General features: G+C 46.1%; 1 protein-coding gene across 3 annotated transcripts in view; it reads left to right on the top strand.

Annotated features, from left to right (window-relative positions):
- Positions 1 to 19,958, top strand: part of pdgfd (platelet derived growth factor d) — a 199,052-nt gene that overhangs the window by 82,305 nt on the left and 96,789 nt on the right. The gene's annotated exons all lie outside the window — the stretch shown is intronic.

The raw sequence follows: 19,958 nt of genomic DNA, 5'->3' as shown, positions 1-19,958 counted from the left end.
CACAGGGCTGCAGAGCACCCAGGAAAAGATACTAGGGTAGATTTCCACTGCCATGCACCTAGAGTATCGGCATTCGCTGCATGCAGAGCAGAGCAAAAGTCAAAGACACATAGGGGGTGATTTTCATTCAGAAGTCGGGAAGGAGGCGGGACTACAACTTTCGGAGTTGTAGTCCCGCCTCCATCGAGATGCGGCCAATCCACGCAATTTTAACTTGATTGACCTTGTTGAGCCCGCCCAGCGGGCTCAGCAGGCCAATTAAGGGCCACCCGGCAACAGGTGATGTCACAGTCTGAAATTTCATCTGTCAAGACGTTTTGACAGATGAAATATCAGCGTTTCACAGCTGTTTGAAGCTGTCAAACACTGACAGTCTTACTTCTAACCTGAGTCCTTCTACACAGACTCAGTTAGAAATCTCACCGGCACAGAAAGCTGCAGGCTGTCACTTTTGACAGATCGCAGCCATTCTGCTTTCTGTGCTGGTTAGATGATGGACTCCCGAAACCTAGAGGAAGGAAGGCTGTAAAGGTAAGTACAGGTAATTTAAACTTCTTTACACACTTTAGACACACCAAACACACTTACCATTGCACTCATGCACACATCACTCACCTGAACACCGACATCTCGACCCCTCCAAGTCCTTCAACCCGACGGCCCGACTCCTCTAACTTGGCGTGGTTTGGAGCCGTCGGGAATCCCACACTTCAAGCTTTAAAATAGGGATTAGGCTAAAAACTGCCTGGTAACTACCTGTTAACAGGCAGTTAATTGGCACTAATCCCTTCCCGCCCCGGGTAGGTGGGTCCCAGTGCGGGGCGGGTACCCGCCTCCTTTGAAACTTACGTGGAGGCGGGTTGGGGGCGGGATGGTGTCGGGACCCCTGAATTCAGGTCATTAACACCCCGCACGCCTCCAATCCCGACTCCACGGGTCAATGAAAATCGACCCCATAATGTCCCATTGTATCCCACGGTATTTCCTGGGGTTTCCTTACTGGATGCAACTGATCCTGCACCTCCATTAGGCACAGGCACAGCGTAACCATTCTATTAAAAAGAAAAAATGTATTTATCCCCCAGAAGGAGGCCTTTTATGAACTCAGGACGTCCCAAAACACTTTATCGTCAACAAAGTACTTTTGAAGTGCAGTCACTGTTATAATATAATAAACGCACAGCAAGGTTCCAAAAACAGCAATGAGATAATGGCCAGATAATCTATTTTAGTGAAGTTGGTTCAGGGATAAATATTGGCAAGGACATCAGAGAGAACTCTTCCTCAAATAGTGCCATGGGATCTTTTATGCCCAACTGAGAGGAAAGACAGGACCTCAGTTTAATGTTTCATCCAAAAGTGTAGCACTCACTCAATATTACACTGAAGTGTCAGTCTGGATTATGTATTCAAGTCTCTGGAGTGGGACTATGAACCCAGAACCTTCTGCCTCAAAGGCAAGGGTTCTACCACTGAGCCAAGACTGACAGCTTGGCAGGAGGGGCTGTTCCTGGCTTCCCAACTTGCTCTCCACAGGATCCACTTGCTAAGCACCTTGTTGCAGTATGCACAGTGAAACCTGGTGCTTTGGCCTGTCCTCAGACACCCAAAGACAACGCAGGCCAGTACAAAATATTTTCCAGGAAACCCCCAGAATGTTCTGAGGCAGGAGGCTCAGACCTTGGAGGCGAGGAGTACAGATCAGAGCATAGGCATTCCTAATAATGCTTTATCATGATACTAAACGTAATTGGAATTCTTTTTGTCAATTTTCCTCTCCTTTCTTCAACAACATGCACTGTTTGCTGGGTTCTGGCAAGTCCACATGGGTTATGTGGCATACACCCATGTACACTTGCAGGAGCAAGAAACATGGTTGATTTTCCCCTTTGTAATTCAGGGGCACTGAGGCAAAGTATAGTGCCTCTAACATCACTGAGGTCAGCAACTCAGCACAGACAGAACCTGGGGCCTTTCTGGTCTGTATGGCTTAGCTACTCACTGGATAAACTGCTTATCCATCAGGAGAGCTACATCTGTGTTTTCAATGGAAACCAAAAGCTTAAACTACAGTATCTGTACAGTGCTAAAGTGTTAAAAGTCTTGTTTACAGATATAGGGGCATGAAGCACTATAATGTAGCATAAAGATTTAAAGCTGGAATGGTTTTGACACTAAAGAATTATTCACCTTTTGGGGTCCCATTGAAAAAAATCCAAACTATTTGTTCTTCTCTGTGAAGTCGTTATTATTGTAGGTAAATGGAATCTGCTGGACCCCTTCCAATTCTGATTAGAATAGTGCTAGGTGATTGTCTTGACAATGTAATCAAAGCTCATTTTAGGTGATATCAGAGTGTGGAGAGGAAGGGGAAACTGATAGAAATAGATTAATTTGGGGGAGTGGATTGGCCTTTTAAATAATTCCGCTGTTTAAATTCCATTCAAATTGTTAAATGTGGACATAAATGTGATGTTTTTATTCACGTGGTGTTACGTCGCTCTGCTTCACTTGCAAATTCTAATGTTACAAAAGTGGAAAAAAAGTTATATGTTAATATGAAATAGTTATCTGTGAATTTCAGAGATTTGCAACCCAATCCACAATACCATGGCTAAGTTTGAAACATATGATGAACTATAGGTAAAAAAATGTTACTTTTCATAAGTTTCCCATTTGTATGCGCTTCTGCAAAATAATTCATCTTTTTCACAGCCTTCTGCATGTTATGACAAGGTTATATTATTTATATCAAGTAAAAATGTTCAATGGAAATAAAAATCAGGAGAGATGTAAAACGAGCCTCCGACTCGCCATCATCCGTTTTACATGAGCACACAATGTCGAGATCAACCCAGTGAGATTCACCTCTTAGCCAAACCATCTGTTGGAGATGTTGAACAGAGATTCCTACCTCCAACAGGGAGGGTTAAAATCATAGGGTGAGGCAAGCTAATGGATCTCCTTGTGCTGGCAATCAAGAAATCTTGGCAGAGGGTCAGAAGCAGGTCACCTGCCTATCTCCTAGTATATGTGATATAAATAGACCCGTTTTAAAAGGAGAGATGGGTGGAGGGTTGAACGTAATTGAAAACATAATTTGTAATTACATTGTTTGTCATGGAACAGCAATGTAACAATTGGTACCAAAACTACTGTATTGCTATATTTTTATGTACAGTATAATCAGTAAGTTGTCACTGTAATAGACTTAGTTATAGAACTACAAAAAAACATTCTTAATAAGGGTATTCGTGTGATTTAATTACAAAATTACTGCTTTCTAAAATGTTACCCGATTCATTAATTTTTTGTAGGTTATGAGTACAATTATGTAGATGGTTTTAAGCTGTGTTACATCTTACAAGTTGCACATTGTTGGTTACAGTCTAATTTAATTTTATAGTCACTATTATTAGATTCTGAACAAGTTATAGTTGATGTACTTGTTTGTTTTACGATTATTTTGCTGAGCTGAAGTGTTAAGTGGTTGAATGAAACTGAGTTTCTCCTGCAGGACATTATTTTTTTTGTAATGGGTCAGTCATATTTTAGGAGTGATTTCAGTTCAGTTCATTTACACTGTTGCTTGTTTCTGCATTACCACAACTGCACGATCTCATCACCATCAATGTTTAAGACAACTCCCTTTTCAACAACACATTTCTTGCCCAAATAATACGCTCTTTCTGGATCCTCGCTGTTAGGGGTAGCTCAGTATTTTTTCCCATATCCTCTTTTTGTACCAAGATAAGGAATACTTTTTTAAGAAAAAAACTAACCAAATTATGGCCATTTCCATTAAGATACAGTTGCAAAACAATTGAAAACGATATAACAGCAAAAATAGTTGGAGGCTTTATAATTTGATATTCATCCCTTTTGCATTGTTTTATTCAAATCAGATCAACACAAAACAATGGTTCAATGTAGCTCCAATTGGCAGAGAAAAATAGCAATCAGAAAAGCCACAGAGGGTAATATGGAAAATGAAAATATCACATAAGTGCAGTATAAGGTGGTGTTTTGAGCTTAGGGGTGAGGCACATTGTTGGAACTAAGTGAAGGGAACTTTATTCTGTATCTAACCATACTTTGTATATTTTATTAAACACTTTGTCCATGAGGTCAACCATCAGTTCTCTTGACTTTCTCCTTACCTAGATACTTACCACTCAACTTCCTTCCTTCAGCCTTCATCAACTTATCACTAACCTTTAGCATCACCCCTACCTCCTTCAAAACAATCATCATCATCCCCTCCTCAAAAAAGCCTAAACCTTTATATCCTGAATCCTATCTCAAACCTTCCCGTTTTCCTTCAAGTCCTCAAATGTATTATTGCTATGCAACTACATTTCCCACTACTGTCTGTTTCAGATCATGCAGGATGACAGTTTTGTGAATACATGCGGCCAGTGGGGAGTTTTGCCCACGAGTATTCCCCATGATGTTTTGCCCATTAATTTTAATAGATGATAAATCACGCGAGTGCATCCATGATTCCCCAATATGCATAGCGGCAGGTGAGGCTCTCCTTTAGTAGCACGTTCAAAAAACTTGCCCTTTGGTCCCCGGCTCCTAGCACAGAGACAGCTCTGGTCAAAGAAACTAATAATACCCTCTATGATTATGACTGCGGCTCAGTGTCCTTTCTTATCCTTCACTATCTCTCTGCTGCCTTTGATACCATGTATCATTCTAGCCTCCTCCAAAGTCTCTCCTCAGCAGTCCACTTTGCAGCACTGCTGTCTCCCAGTTTAATTTGTACTTGTCCCAAAGATAACACATTTCTAATGGTTTCTCCTCCCTTCCCTGTATGGTCACCAATTTATCGCAGAGCTTTAGCCCTGATTCCCTCTTCCCTCTTTACTGTCTATATGCTGTTGTTTGCTAACATAATCTGAAAGCACTGGATCAGGTTCTATATGTCTGTTGATTATTCTGAACTTTACCTTTTTGCCTCCTCTTTTAATTCAAAGGTTGTTGCTTAATCTCCAACCACCTGTCCAACATCAAGTCTTGGAAAATTTCCTCTAACTTAATGCTGGCAAAACAGAAACCATCATTTTTAGTTTCTGTCAACTCCAATGTGCCTCTCCTCTTAACTTCATCAACCTGCCCAGTTTCACCTCAGTGGTACAGAACCTGGGCAGTTGTTTAATTTGGAGCTTAGCTTTCTTTGCCACATCCATTCCATTACTACATCACCCTTATTCCATTTTTTTAAATATTGCCAACATGTCCCTCCATTGCTGCTGAGATTTTATTATGTTTTTATAACCTTGAGCCTTTACTTCTTGAATGTTCTCCCAGCTGATTTGCCTGCTTTCACTCTCTATGAACATCAACTCATTCAGAACTTGTGAATGTAAATGAGGGTGTAGAAATTGGTATGAATTGCGCCGATTTTTCAGGTGAAAAGCAGGCAGAAAGCATGTGAATTTAGCAGTGGGATGGCCTCCAGACCAATCGTCACAGGCATCAGTCCCATAGCTAAATTTGTAAACCCCTTTATAAAATTAGTTATCGATGAACAGGGCAGGTGTCGTGGGGCAAGCTGGCTGTGAAGGCTCCTCCGGGCTCTATAAGAATATTACGGGCTGTTGCCATCCCAGGCTCCCCTCCCCACGCTGGCAACACCCTTTTTTCCTAGTCGATCAGCCTTCCGTGCCTCCTGACATTGCATTGGCCCATTTGGTGCATGCGGCATATGTTAATGAGGCCCAGCCCTCAAACTGGACTGGGTTTGCCGCCGGCACTATTGGGCGGCTCGTCAGTGCACTCTGCTGGGCGGTTGTCTGATGGTTAAAAATCCACCCCCTAGACTCCATATTACAGGATGAAATTAGTAGACACTTTAAAAAGCGTGGGCTAATCTGACACTGAAACCCTTATCCATGCCTTTGTCACCACCAGACATTTATCATTCCAATGTTCTCCGGCCTGGCTTCCCATTTTCCACCTTCCATAAACTTTAAATCATCCAAAAACTCTGTTGCCCATATCCTATCTCACACCATGTCTCACTCACCCATATGCCTTTCCTCAATGACCTACTCTTGTTCCTTCCCGTCACCCCAACATTGGTGGTTGTATTTTCAGTGGCCAAGGCCCCACATGACAGAATTCCTTTCCCAAACAGCTCTCTCTCTCTCCTCCTTTACGCCTCCTTAAAACCCAGCTTTTGACAACCTCTCCTAATAATTCCTTCCTTGGTTCAGCATCCATTTGTCCCCCCTTATGCCTCCCTGAAGCAGTAAGGGACGCTTTTTTACATTGTTGTAAGAGGAGTTTAGGTCTCATGAGGCTTTTTGTGCTATTGGGAGTTCAGGTTATCACTATTCTAGAAATCAAGTTAAATAACTAATGTAGAGTTGGAGAACAATTGGGAAATAGTGATCACAACATAGTTAGGTTTAATGTAAAATTTAAAAAGTGCTAATAAAGATAATCCAAAATAATGGTATGGACTTGAAAAGGACAGAGTTTTCATAGAGTGAATAGGGAATGATTATTTCTTTTAATTGGGGAGTCAGTGACGAGGGATCATCAATTTAAAATTATCACTAGCAGAGTAAGCAGAGAGAAATGTCTTTACACAGAGGGTTGTTGGAGTATGGAATGCTTTGCCACAGAGAGTCTTTTAGTCAGTGACCATTGTATCTTTAAGGATAATTGGATAAATATTTGAAGCAGAGAAAATATACAGCAATGGGCTTAATGGCCTCCTTCTGTGCTGTAAACTTTTATGGTTGTAAAGATAGTCAGGGAAGAGTGTTTCTGTGGATGGTAAGAAAAATAAAGAATCATCACATAAGAATATTATATACATTATGGTTTAATGCAGCAGCCACAACTATTTGTTATTTCTACTTATTTGAAAAGATGGTTAAGCTTTAAACTACTGTAAAATCTACAATGTGCCCTACTACTGTTACTTTATTCTTTTTCTGTTTACAAACTTGTTTTGCAGTTAAAGATTTAAGTCACAGTCTAGACAAGTTTTTATTTTGCCACTTTCAAAAGTCAAGGAAGATTATGACCCGGATTTTGCAGTGGTAATGATGGCAAAACTGTTAGAGTTCGCCATCACTACCCCTCTGAAACTGACCGTAACTTCAAGATTTAGCACATGCGCACATAAACACAGAAATCCTAAAGTTGTGGTCAGTCATTCTCTGCTCCACCATAGGCTGTGCTGTGGAATTCCCCATAGCTGGCAATCAGTGAAATCACTTGAACTGATGAAAACTTCCCCTTTTCCGCTCTAATATCGCTGTTAAAGACCAGACCCCATAAAAAGTTAAGCCTTGTTGAAAGAGGTGTAACTGGGGTTTTAGTGGCATATTGACTGCTGAACAACCTTTCTGGCCCTGAAAAACTAATTTAATATTTGTGGAATGTCAAATTTCTTCAGTATGATAAAAATACTAGATTTTTACAATAATAAGTATATATTTTTTTAAATTTTGATTAAGCCCATGTGTATTTCCCAACCTTTATTTTGCTCTGTGTAAAAAAAAGTGAACGATAAAGCTGCTTTTTATTTCCTGGTTTGCTGTCTGAGAATTTTTCAGTGTGATTGGCTGCTTAGACAGCTTGATGACATCACTGCTGCTGTACACTGGAGACCCCCTTTTGACAGCACCACAATCAAATTAAGATCGAGAAAGCTAAGTTTTCACCACAGAGATCGCGAGATCTTTGTGGGTCACTTTCTTCGAGGTCAGTGGTGATCACCGTCGCTTCACCATTGACCGCAAATTCCGGGCCTATCTGATACCATGTAGTAAGCCACATTAAAGTGTTCAATCCCAAATTACCTACATTTCTTTGCCAGTAGAAGCACTCTTTGGAGCAAAGGCTTAACTAGGGGAGTGATCTGATGCTCTGAACCCAAAAAGAAATCTAGACTGAAAATACCATAAATGTAACAGTTGCTATTTCAACTGCCATGCCATGCTTGCTGGAACTCTCTTCTAAATTCCACCACCTTACCCACCCCCTCCTTTCAAAAGTCTCCTCAACATTTTTTCAGCCATTCTTGTGGCCCCAATGACTAGAATTAGAGTCTTTCCTTCCTGTTCAGTGTCCTTTTTTTTCTTTTCCACATTATAAAATATTCTGAAACATCTTTCCAACATGAGAAACACCAGATAACTGACAGTTGTTGTTGCACCTGACTTGAGGTTGCTTGATGTTAACACTGGGTGCCTGAAATGAAAAGTGTTCTACCTTCCAGCACTAACATCACTCACGTTGATCAGTAAAAAATAAATTTAAAAGTGTGGCGGAGCCACTAAGGGACTCCGATCAATTCTATATAATCCCCTTTAATAGTATGTTAGCTACAGCCTGAGTTTGTATCTTTGTTTTCACTGTTTACATGTACAGAGCGCGATCACTTTAATAGCACGGGTAAACGCGATGACGTCACGCCGTTCATCACGTGATCCCCCACCGGCGGGAAAAATGTGATGACGTCATGATGTCAGCCACGGGACCGCCCAAGCAGTCCTCGTGGAGCCTCCGAACTGACTAGACCTATATTCGATGTTCTCCTGTAATTATCCGTTAAACTCTGTTAGTTTTCATTAAACCTCGTTTATTTGATCGCCTGAGTGGACCTCAGTCTTTTGATAGAAACTAGACATTCCTACATTGGTGACCCCAACTTTTGCGAACGGTTTTCGCAGAAGTTACTGAACATGGAAACGAACGCCGTTGCTTTGAAGCAACCACAGTTCTGGGAGCAACAGCCAGCCGCGTAGTTCATCCAGGCTGAAGCCCAGTTCGCAATCAGGAACATTGTTGCGGATCAGACCCGTTACTATTACGTGGTCTCTGCCCTCGACAGCGCCACAGCCTCGCGGATCGTCAGCCTGCTTGGTAATCCACCAGAAGATCGCAAGTATGAAACGATAAAGGCGCGGTTGTTACAGGTCTTAGGGCTCATGAAGTCGGAGCGCGCCCACCGGCTGCTCGCTATGCCCGGCCTCGGGGACTCCAAGCCGTCCGAGCTCATGATCCAAATGCTCATGCTCCTGGGCTCCGAACCAGAATGCTTCCTCTTCAGGGAGCTATTCCTCAGCCAGCTACTGGAGCAAGTTCAGGCTGCCCTAGCCAGGTCGGAAGTCACAGACTGCGCAGAGCTGGCTGCCGAAGCGGACAAGATTTTCGCGGTGAGACAGCAGTACTGCGCCGCTAAGAGGCGCCCATCCCCCACAGACGCTGCTCCAGCCCCTCAACCTGCGGGGTTGTGCTTCTACCATGACCGTTTTGGCGCGAAAGCAAGATGCTGCCGCCCTCCCTGCAGCTTTTCGCTCAAAAAAAAGAAACAGCAGCAACCCTGTCGAAAGAGGACCGGTTATAACGAGCGCCCCGCGGCTGCAATGGCAATCGGTAATTCGGGCAAACTCCTCTTCATCACCGACTCCCTATCTGGTCGACGTTTCCTCTGTGACACCGGGGCGCAGCGTAGCATCCTACCCGCATCAAATCTTGATATACAAGCCGGGGGGCACAGCCTCTCCCTCGAGGTGGCTAATGGTGGGGCCATTTGGACCTTCGGAAGATGGCGGGTCCAGGTGTGCTTCGGCAGCCAGCAGTTTTACTGGGATTTCATCACGGCCAAAGTGTCTCAAGCCATCCTCGGGGTGGATTTTTTGTGCGCCAACGGCCTCCTGGTGGATGTAAGGCACCACCAGTTGATCAATGCGGCCACTTTTCACTCCATCCCGTGCCACCATGGTTACGCCGTGTCGCGCACTGTCTCCTGTGCGTTCCCACCTCCGGATGACTTCACTCGCCTCCTTGGAGATTTCCCAGACCTGACCAGACCCACTTTCTCTTCCACGGCCACGAAACATGGTGTCGAACATCACATCACCACTACTGGCTCCCCGGTCTAAGCACGGGCCCGGCGCCTCGAACCTGGTAAGCTCACGGCTGCGAAAGCGGAGTTCGACACGATGGAGCGGCTGGGGATTATTCGCCGGTCGAATAGTCCCTGGTCTTTGCTTCTCCACATTGTTCCGAAACCTGGCGGCGGATGACGGCGGATGACGGCCTTGCGGCGACTACCGATGCCTGAACGACGCCACTACTCCTGATCGGTACCCGATCCCTCATATTCAGGATTTCTCTGCCCATTTGACGGGAAATACCATTTTTTCAAAAGTTGACCTTGTCCGTGGCTACCACCAGGTACCCGTGCACCCGCAAGACGTCCCGAAAACTGCAGTCATCACCCCATTCGGCCTGTTTGAATTCCTGCGGATGCCATTTGGATTGAAGACTGCTGCACAGGCTTTCCAGCGCTTGATGGACTCCGTGCTTCGGGACCTCAAGTTTCTGTTCATCTACCTCGACGACATCCTCATCGCCAGCCCTAATAAAGAGGAGCACATCTGCCATTTACGCACCCTCTTTAGACGCCTCAGTCAAGATGGCTTGATCATCAACCCGGCCAAGTGCCAGTTCGGCCTGCAGCAGATTGATTTCTTAGGCCATCGCATCACATCGGAAGGCGCAATTCCCCTGCAAACGAAGGTGGAGGCAGTTACTTCTTTCCCGCGCCCGCAGATTGTCAAGGCCCTGCAGGAGTTCCTCGGGATGGTAAATTTTTATCACCGGTTCGTCCCTAATGCAGCTCTGCTCATGCAGCCCCTGTACGAGGCCCTCAAGGGCAAGTCCGGCAAGGATCCGATTAGCTGGACGGTCGACATGGACCGGGCGTTCGTCGACACAAAAGGCGCCTTAGCCAACGCAACCATGCTGGCGCACCCGCTGCCAGGTGCCACCATCGCCCTTACCACCGACGTGTCAGACTACGCCATCGGCGCAGTGCAGGAACAGTGGGTGAATGGGACGTGGCAACCGCTGGCGTTTTTCAGTCGTCAACTACAGCAAAACGAACGGAAGTACAGCACGTTCGACTTTGAGTTGCTGGCACATTTTCTGGCCATCCGCCATTTCCGGTTCTTTCTAGAGGGCCGTCCGTTCACGGCTTTTGTGGACCATAAGCTACTAACGTTCGCTATGGCCAAGACCGCTGAACTGTGGTCAGCTCGGCAACAACGTCAGTTGACGTTTATCTCAGAATTCACCACTGACATTCAGCATGTGTCCGGTAAAGACAACCTGGTGGCGGATTGCCTCTCCCGCGCGATCGTTCATGCAGTCAAGCTCGGCATCGACTATGCCCTCATGGCTGCGGATCAAGCCTCGGATCTGGAAGTCCAATCTTACAGAACCAACCCCTCTAGCCTCCAAGCGGCCAACGTCAAATTCCATGCCGCGGGCACTATGCTACTCTGCGACGTCTCCGTAGGAGATCCTCGCCCTATCGTGCCGGTCACCTGGCGCCGAAAAGTATTTGATGCCATACACGGGTTGTTGCACCCTGGCATGAAGGCCTCGCAACGGCTGATGTTGTCCAAATTCATGTGGCGGGGCATGCACATGGATGTCCGCGACTGGGCCAACACCTGCGTGGTCTGCCAAAAGGCCAAGGTGCAGCGTCATGTCAAGGCTCCATTGGCCACTTTCGCTGTTCCGGAACGTAGGTTTGATCATGTGCATGTGGAAATGGTGGGGCCACTTCCGCCTTCGCATGGATTTACTCATCTTCTTACAATGGTGGACCGCACCACTAGATGGCCTGAGGCGGTTCCTTTGTCATCCACCACTTCCGCAGACGTCGCCAGGGCATTCATCTCCGCTTGGGTCGCCCGTTTCGGGGTACCGGCGGACATCTCGTCTGATTGTGGGCCGCAGTTTTCTTCTGAGCTCTGGAACACTGTGGCTCAGGGGCTCGGTGTCAAGCTACATCGCACCACTGCCTACCATCCACAGGCGAACGGCCTGTGCGAACGATTCCACAGGTCGCTCAAAGCCGCACTGCGAGCCAGCCTTCAAGGCATGGACTGGGTGGACAGGCTTCCATGGGTCCTTTTGGGTCTTCATACGGCACCTAAAGAAGATCCTCAATCGTCCTCGGTGGAGCTCGTATATGGCCAGCCGCTACGCATACCAGGGGATTTCCTTCTGACTCCAACAGAGCCATGGTCCGCATCCCAGCAGCTCATCAGCCACCAGGAGGCAGCCAGAAGTTTCGCTCCAGTGCCTACGTCACATCATGGCTTGCAGTGCTCCCACATCCCAGCTGAGCTGAACAACGCCGACTAAGAACATAAGAACATAAGAAATAGGAGCAGGAGTAGGCCAATCGGCCCCTCGAGCCTGCTCCGCCATTCAATAAGATCATGGCTGATCTGATCCTAACCACCAATCCACTATCACAGAACCATCTCCTGAATCTAACAGAATTAGACACACGAAATAGGAGCAGGATCAGGCTACACGGCCCCTGGGCCCGCTCCGCTACCCACAGGGCCGTGACCGATCCGAACCTAGACTCATGTCCAAATTCCTGCCCGCTCCCTGTAACCCTTAATTCCCTTTACTTCTAGGGAACTGTCTATTTCTGTTTTAAATTTATGTAATGATGTAGCTTCTACAGCTTTTTGGGGCAGCATATTCCATGGACCTACCACCCCCTGAGTGAAGTAGTTCCTCCTCATCTCAGTTTTGAAAGAGCAGCCCCTTATTCTAAGACTATGCCCCCTAGTTCTAGTTTCACCCATCATCGGGAACACCCTCCCCGCATCCACCCGATCCAACCCCTTCACAATCTTATATGTTTCAATAAGATCGCCTCTCATTCTTCTGAACTCCAATGAGTAGAGTCCCAATCTACTCAACCTCTCCTCATATGTCCATCCCCTCATCCCCGGATTAACCGAGTGAACCTTCTTTGTACTGACTCGAGAGCAAGTATGTCCTTTCTTAAGTATGGACACCAAAACTGTATGCAGTATTCCAGGTGCGGTCTCACCAATACCTTGTACAACTGAAGCAATACCTCCCTATTTTTATATTCTATCCCCCTAGCAATGAAAGCCAACATTCCATTGGCCTTCTTAATCACTTGCTGCACCTGCATACTAACCTTTTGAGTTTCGTGCACCAGGACCCCCAGATCCCTTTGTACTTCAGTACTTTCCAGTTTCTTGCCATTAAGATAATAACTTGCTCTACGATTTTTCCTGCCAAAGTGCATAACCTCACACTTTCCAGTATTGTATTCCATCTGCCAAATCTCTGCCCAGTTACTTAGCCTGTCTATGTCCCCTTGCAGGTTTTTTATGTCCTCCTCACTCACTACTTTCCCTCCCATCTTAGTATCATCTGCAAACTTTGATATGTTACACTCGGTCCCCTCCTCCAAATCGTTAATATAGATTGTAAAGAGTTGGGGACCCAGCACTGACCCCCGCGGAACACCACTAGTTACTGATTGCCAGTCTGAGAATGAACCATTTATCCCAACTCTCTGCCTTCTGTTAGATAGCCAATCCTCTACCCATGCCAGAATATTGGCCCAGAACTTGGTGTCGGGGGCTTGCCGCACGTGCAAGCCCCCGATGTGCACTTACCCTGCGCGCCGACATCTGAAACCTGGCCCGCAGTGGATTTCCTGTCAGTGGCCCGGTTCTGATGTCGGCGCGCTGTGCTAACCTGACCCAGCAGCGCAGTTAGTGCGATGTGCCGGCTGGGATCAGGTGAGCACTGTTCAGCCAATCAGGGGAGGGGAAACTTCATTCATAAGTTTGAGAGTAAGAACTGTCAAATTCATGAGAAGTACTGCACCCCAAAACACTACTTAAACTTTAAATAAAATTTTAAGAAACATCCCAATCATTAAATTAAGTATAAATAAGTTAAAAAAAATAATTTAAACAATAATTTTTTTTTTTGAAAAAAATATATTTTTAATAAAAAGGGTCTAAAACTAAACTTACCTTATTGTAGATTCTTTAAAACAATAAACCTGTGGGAAAAAAAATTCTAAATTGCACTAAACACCACTTACCTGTAAAAATAAATACTTACGTGTGCTTTTTACAAGCGTAAAGACCGGAGGCCTTTAAACATGCGCAAATCCCCCAAAACAGATGAAATCCAAGAAGCACACGCCGCCCCCTACAGCGCACGCGCTAGCCTCTTCAACTCTTGGGTGAGAGGAGAGGAAATGCCGGTTTTCAGCGCATGCGCTGTGCATGCTGAAAACCGGCATTTCCTCCGGCCAGACGCGTGAGTACCCCTTCCGTACTCACGCGTTTGGGGAGGAATTTCTGCCCCATTACCCCCAATCCTGTGATTTTTTATCTTAAGCAATAATCTTTTGTGTGGCACCTTGTCAAATGCCTTTTGGAAGTCTAAATACACTACGTCTACTGGTTCCCCTTTATCCACCCTATATGTTACTTCCTCAAAGAACTCCAGCAAATTTGTCAAACATGACTTCCCCTTCATAAAACCATGCTGACTTTATCTTATTAAATTATGATTATCCAAATGTCCTGTTACTGTCTCCTTAATAATGGACTCCAAAATTTTACCGACCACAGATGTTAGGCTAACCGGTCTATAGTTTCCAGCCTTCTGTCTACTGCCCTTTTTAAATAAGGGTGTTACATTAGCAGTTTTCCAGTCTGCCGGGACCATTGCTGAGTCCAGGGAGTTTTGGAAAATTATTACCAATGCATCCACAGTCCCTACCGCCACTTCCCTCAAGACCCTAGGATGTAAGCCATCAGGTCCAGGTGATTTATCCGCCTTGAGTCCCATTATTTTACCGAGTACCACTTCCTTAGTGATTTTGATCGTGTTTAGCTCCTCCCCCCCTTTAGCCCCCTCTTTGTCCAGTGTTGGGATATTCTTAGTGTCTTCTACTGTAAAGACTGATATAAAATATTCATTCAGTGTTTTTGCCATCTCCATATTTCCCACCATTAATTTCCCGGTCTCATCCTCTAAGGGACCAACATTTACTTTAGCCACCCTTTTTCTTTTTATATAACTATAAAAACTCTTACTATCTGTTTTTATATTTTTTGCTAATTTACTTTCATAATCTATCTTCCCTTTCTTAATCAATCTTTTTGTTATTTTTTGCTGTCTTTTAAAGTTTTCCCAATCCTCTATCCTCCCACTAGATTTGGCTACCTTATATGCCCTTGTTTTTAGTTGAATACTATCCTTAATTTCTTTACTTAGCCACGGATGGCTGTCTTTTCTTTTACACCCTTTTCTTCTCAGTGGAATATATTTTTTTTGGAAGTTGTAAAATAACTCCTTAAATGTACACCACTGATCATGTATCGTCTTACCCTTTAATCTATTTTCCCAATCCACTCTACTCAATTCCGCTCTCATACCTTCATAGTCTCCTTTATTCAAGCTTAGCACGCTTGTTTGAGATCCAACCTTCTCATCCTCTAATTGAATATGGAATTCAACCATGTTATGGTCACTCATTCCAAGGGGATCCTTTACTAGGACATTTTTAATTAATCCTGTCTCGTTACGCAGGACCAGATCTAAGGTTGCTTGCCCCCTGGTCGGTTCAGTTACATACTGCTCAAGAAACCCATCCCTAATACACTCAATGAACTCATCCTCAAGGCAGCCCTGCCCAATTTGATTTGTCCAATTAATATGATAGTTAAAATCCCCCATAATTATAGATGTTCCCTTATTACAAGCCTCAACTATTTCCTGATTGATACTCCGTCCAACAGAGTTGCCACTGTTCGGAGGCCTATAGACTACGCCCACTCGTGTTTTTTTCCCCTTATTATTCCTTACCTCCACCCAAACTGTTTCATTATCCTGATCATTTGACCCAATATCATTTCTCTGTATTACAGTGATTCCTTCCTTTATTAACATAGCCACCCCACCTCCCCTTCCTTCCTGCCTGTCCTTCCTGATCGTTAAATAACTTGGTATGTTTAATTCCCAGGCATTGTCACCCTGCAGCCATGTTTCTGTAATGGCCACAAGATCATACCCATATGTAGTTATTTGTGCCATTAACTCGTCTATTTTGTTACAAATGCTACGTGCATTCAGATAGAGAACTTTCAAAGATGTTTTGTGACACTTAGTTCCTGCTTTTGCCCTTTTTATTACTTTACCTTTTACTCCATACCTTCTGCCCCTTCCTGACACGCTCTGGTTTTTAATTTCCCCACTGCTACCTAAGTCTATAACCTTCTCTGTTGTCATTTTTATTATTTGCTCTCTAGGAACCTCCCCCCCACTAGTTAGTTTAAAGCCCTCTCTACAGCCCTAGTTATATGATCCGCCAGGACTCTAGTCCCAGCACTGGCCAAGTGAAGCCCGTCCCAACGGAACAGCTCCCTCCTGCCCCAGTACTGGTGCCAGTGTCCCAGGAAGCAAAACCCATTTCTCCCACACCAGTCTTTGAGCCACGCATTTAACTCTCTAATTTTATTTGTCCTAGCCAAATTCGCTCGTGGCTCAGGTAATAATCCAGAGATTATTACCCTTGTGGTTCTGCTTTTTAATTTGACCCCTAGCTGCTCAAACTCCCCCAGCAGAACCTCCTTCCTTGTCCTATGTATATCGTTGGTACCAACATGGACCACGGCAACTGGATCCTCCCCCTCCCACTCCAAGTTTCTCTCCAGTCCAGAGGAGATGTCCTTAACCCTGGCACCAGGCAGGCAACACAGCCTTCGGGACTCTCGCTCTCGGCTGCAAAGGACTCTATCTATCCCCCTAACGATACTATCCCCTACCACTACAACATTTCTTTTAACTCCCCCAACTTGAATAGCCCCCCGCTCCACGGTGCTGTGGCCAGGTTGCTCATCCTCCCCGCAGTCCCTGTTCCCATCCTCACAGGGAGTAAGAGTCTCGAACCTGTTGGACAAGTGCTGCGGCTCCTCCAACACTATCTCCTGGATCCCTGTACCTGCCTCACTTCTAGTCACACCATCCTGACCCTGGCCATGGACTACATCTGAATTAATTAATCTAATTTGTGTGAATACCTCGTGATACACAGAGTCCAGGTAACTCTCCCCCTCCCTGATGTGTCTCAGTGTTTGAAGCTCGGACTCCAGCTCTTCAACACGGAGCCGGAATTCCTCGAGCAGCCAACACTTACTGCAAATGTGATCACCGTGAGCATCAATGGTGTCCACCAGCTCCCACATATTGCAGCAGCAACACATCGCCTGATCTCCCATTCTATGTAATTAATTAAATTTATTAATATTATTCTTAAATACCCTCTGCCCCGATTCTAGATGGTGAATATCACACCTTAGAAACTATAAACCAAAGAGATTTAAGCTTAAAAAGGGAGAAATACTTACCAACCAATCACTTACCCGCTTTCTGGTGACGTCACACTTGGATTACTTTTTACCTCTCTCCTTCCCTCCGAGTTCCCAGACTGGAGACTGGTACGCCTTACCTGGTCTCTGGGGCCTTTTATAGCCCCGCTGCTGCTGCTGAAACACCCGCCGACGCGCTGAGGCCTTACCTGGTCTCTGGGGCCTTTTATAGCCCCGCTGCTGCCACTGAAACACCCGCCGACGCACTGAGGCCTTACATGGTCTCTGGGGCCTTTTATAGCCCCGCTGCTGCCGCTGAAACACCTGCCGACGCACTGAGGCCTTACCTGGTCTCTGGGGCCTTTTATAGCCCCGCTGCTGCCGCTGAAACACCCGCCGACGCACTGAGGCCTTACCTGGTCTCTGGGACTTTTATAGCCCCGCTCTGCCGCTCGAGATTCCCGCCGACGCTGTGAGGCCTTACCTGGTCTCTGGGGCCTTTTATAGCCCCGCTCTGCCACTCGAGTTTCCCGCCGACACACTGAGGCCTTACCTGGTCTCTGGGGCCTTTTATAGCCCCGCTCTGCCGCTCGAGTTTCCCACCGACGCTGTGAGGCCTTACCTGGTCTCTGGAGCCTTTTATAGCCCCGCTCTGCCACTCGAGTTTCCCGCCGACACACTGAGGCCTTACCTGGTCTCTGGGGCCTTTTATAGCCCCGCTCTGCCGCTCGAGTTTCCCGCCGATGCTGTGAGGCCTTACCTGGTCTCTGGGGCCTTTTATAGCCCCGCTCTGCCGCTCGAGATTCCCGCCAATGCTCTGAGGCCTTACCTGGTCTCTGGGGCCTTTTATAGCCCCGCTCTGCCGCTCGAGATTCCCACCGACGCTGTGAGGCCTTACCTGGTCTCTGGGGCCTTTTATAGCCCCGCTCTGCCGCTCGAGTTTCCCGCCGACGCACTGAGGCCTTACCTGGTCTCTGGGGCCTTTTATAGCCCCGCTCTGCCGCTCGAGATTCCCGCCAATGCTCTGAGGCCTTACCTGGTCTCTGGGGCCTTTTATAGCCCCGCTCTGCCGCTCGAGATTCCCACCGACGCTGTGAGGCCTTACCTGGTCTCTGGGGCCTTTTATAGCCCCGCTCTGCCGCTCGAGATTCCCGCTGACGCTGTGAGGCCTTACCTGGTCTCTGGAGCCTTTTATAGCCCCGCTCTGCCGCTCGAGTTTCCCGCCGACGCTGTGAGGGCTTACCTGGTCTCTGGAGCCTTTTATAGCCCCGCTCTGCCGCTCGAGTTTCCCGCCGACGCTGTGAGGCCTTACCTGGTCTCTGGGGCCTTTTATAGCCCCACTCTGCCGCTCGAGATTCCCGCCGACTATGTGTTTATCCACCACGACGTTCATCGGGATCCGCTCAAACCCCCTTACACTGGTCCTTTCTGTGTGCTAGAGCCGGGAGACAAAACTTTTTCGGTTGATATCAGAGGTAAACCGGACCACATTTCGGTTGACCGGTTGAAGCCGGCACACTTGGACCTTGACCGCCCAGTCGAGATCGCACAACGGCCGAAACGTGGCCGACTGCCCACAGTCGCCGTGCCAGATCAAACGCAACCGCCCGCCAGCTCGCCTGCCGTCCATCAGCTTCCACTTCAAGGCTATAGAAGTCGATCTGACAGGCTTGTCAGGCCTCCTCGCCATTTTACTTTTGCTGTTAAAGACAATTCTGGGGGGGCGCATGTGGCGGAGCCACTAAGGGACTCCAATCAATTGTATATAATTCCCTTTAATAATATGTTAGCTACAGCCTGAGTCTGTATCTTTGTTTTCACTGTTTACATGTACGGAGTGTGATCACTTTAATAGTGCGGGTAAACGCGATGACGTCACGCCGTTCATCACGTGATCCCCCACCAGCAGGAAAAACGTGATGATGTCATGACGTCAGCCACGGGACCGCCCAAGCAGTCCTCGTGGAGCCTCCGAACTGACTACACCTATATTCGATGTTCTCCTGTAATTATCCGTTAAACTCTGTTAGTTTTCATTAAACCTCGTTTATTTGATCGCCTGAGTGGACCTCAGTCTTTTGATAGGAACTAGACATTCCTACAAAAATAACATTTTGGAAAACAAGGGGTTTTTACAAAATGATCCCTTCTGCTACCTCTTTGGAAAAAAAATAACTTTGTCCTCATAATACAGCACACAAAAGCATGATCACAGTCCCCATAAGGTTGATTATGACATTCCTGAGCTCTGGGCTTGAACTCAATGTCATCAGAGGAGCAAAGTGTTGGTGGAATTTGTACTGTTGCTAGCTTGCATTCAAACCACTGACATTTTCTAGCAAGGCTCACATAAAACCCAGATCACATAAAGCCCAGATATTCAACCTGCGCTTTTTCATCCAGACAGTTATTCTGGCTTAGTTTGGATTCCCTTTTACTAGTGGAAACAAACCTTGGCTGATGACGGAAACAGAAACAAATGAACATTGTGTGCTGATGAAAACAAATGTCGTTCAGGCTCTGTCTGGATAGGTTCTATTTGAAGCAGAATCCTGCCATCATACAGTTACAGCGATCCGATATATACATTGTAAATTGTTTCCATTTGCTGAGCTTATGTCAATTATTTCTGCATTGGTCTGCTTATATTTCTACCTCAACTGAGCATAATAAATGTAGATGTTCAAAGCAGAGTGAACCTGGTAAAGTATTTTGCAATTGCATTTCATCAGCTTTGTA

Source organism: Somniosus microcephalus, chromosome 10 (genome assembly GCF_052327205.1).
Source record: "Somniosus microcephalus isolate GS21.2 chromosome 10, FLI_Smic_1.0, whole genome shotgun sequence".
In the NCBI taxonomy this organism is placed as follows: Eukaryota; Metazoa; Chordata; class Chondrichthyes; order Squaliformes; family Somniosidae; genus Somniosus; species Somniosus microcephalus.
The sequence above is the reverse complement of the archived record's forward strand: the minus strand, read 5'-3'. Positions and strand labels throughout refer to the sequence as shown.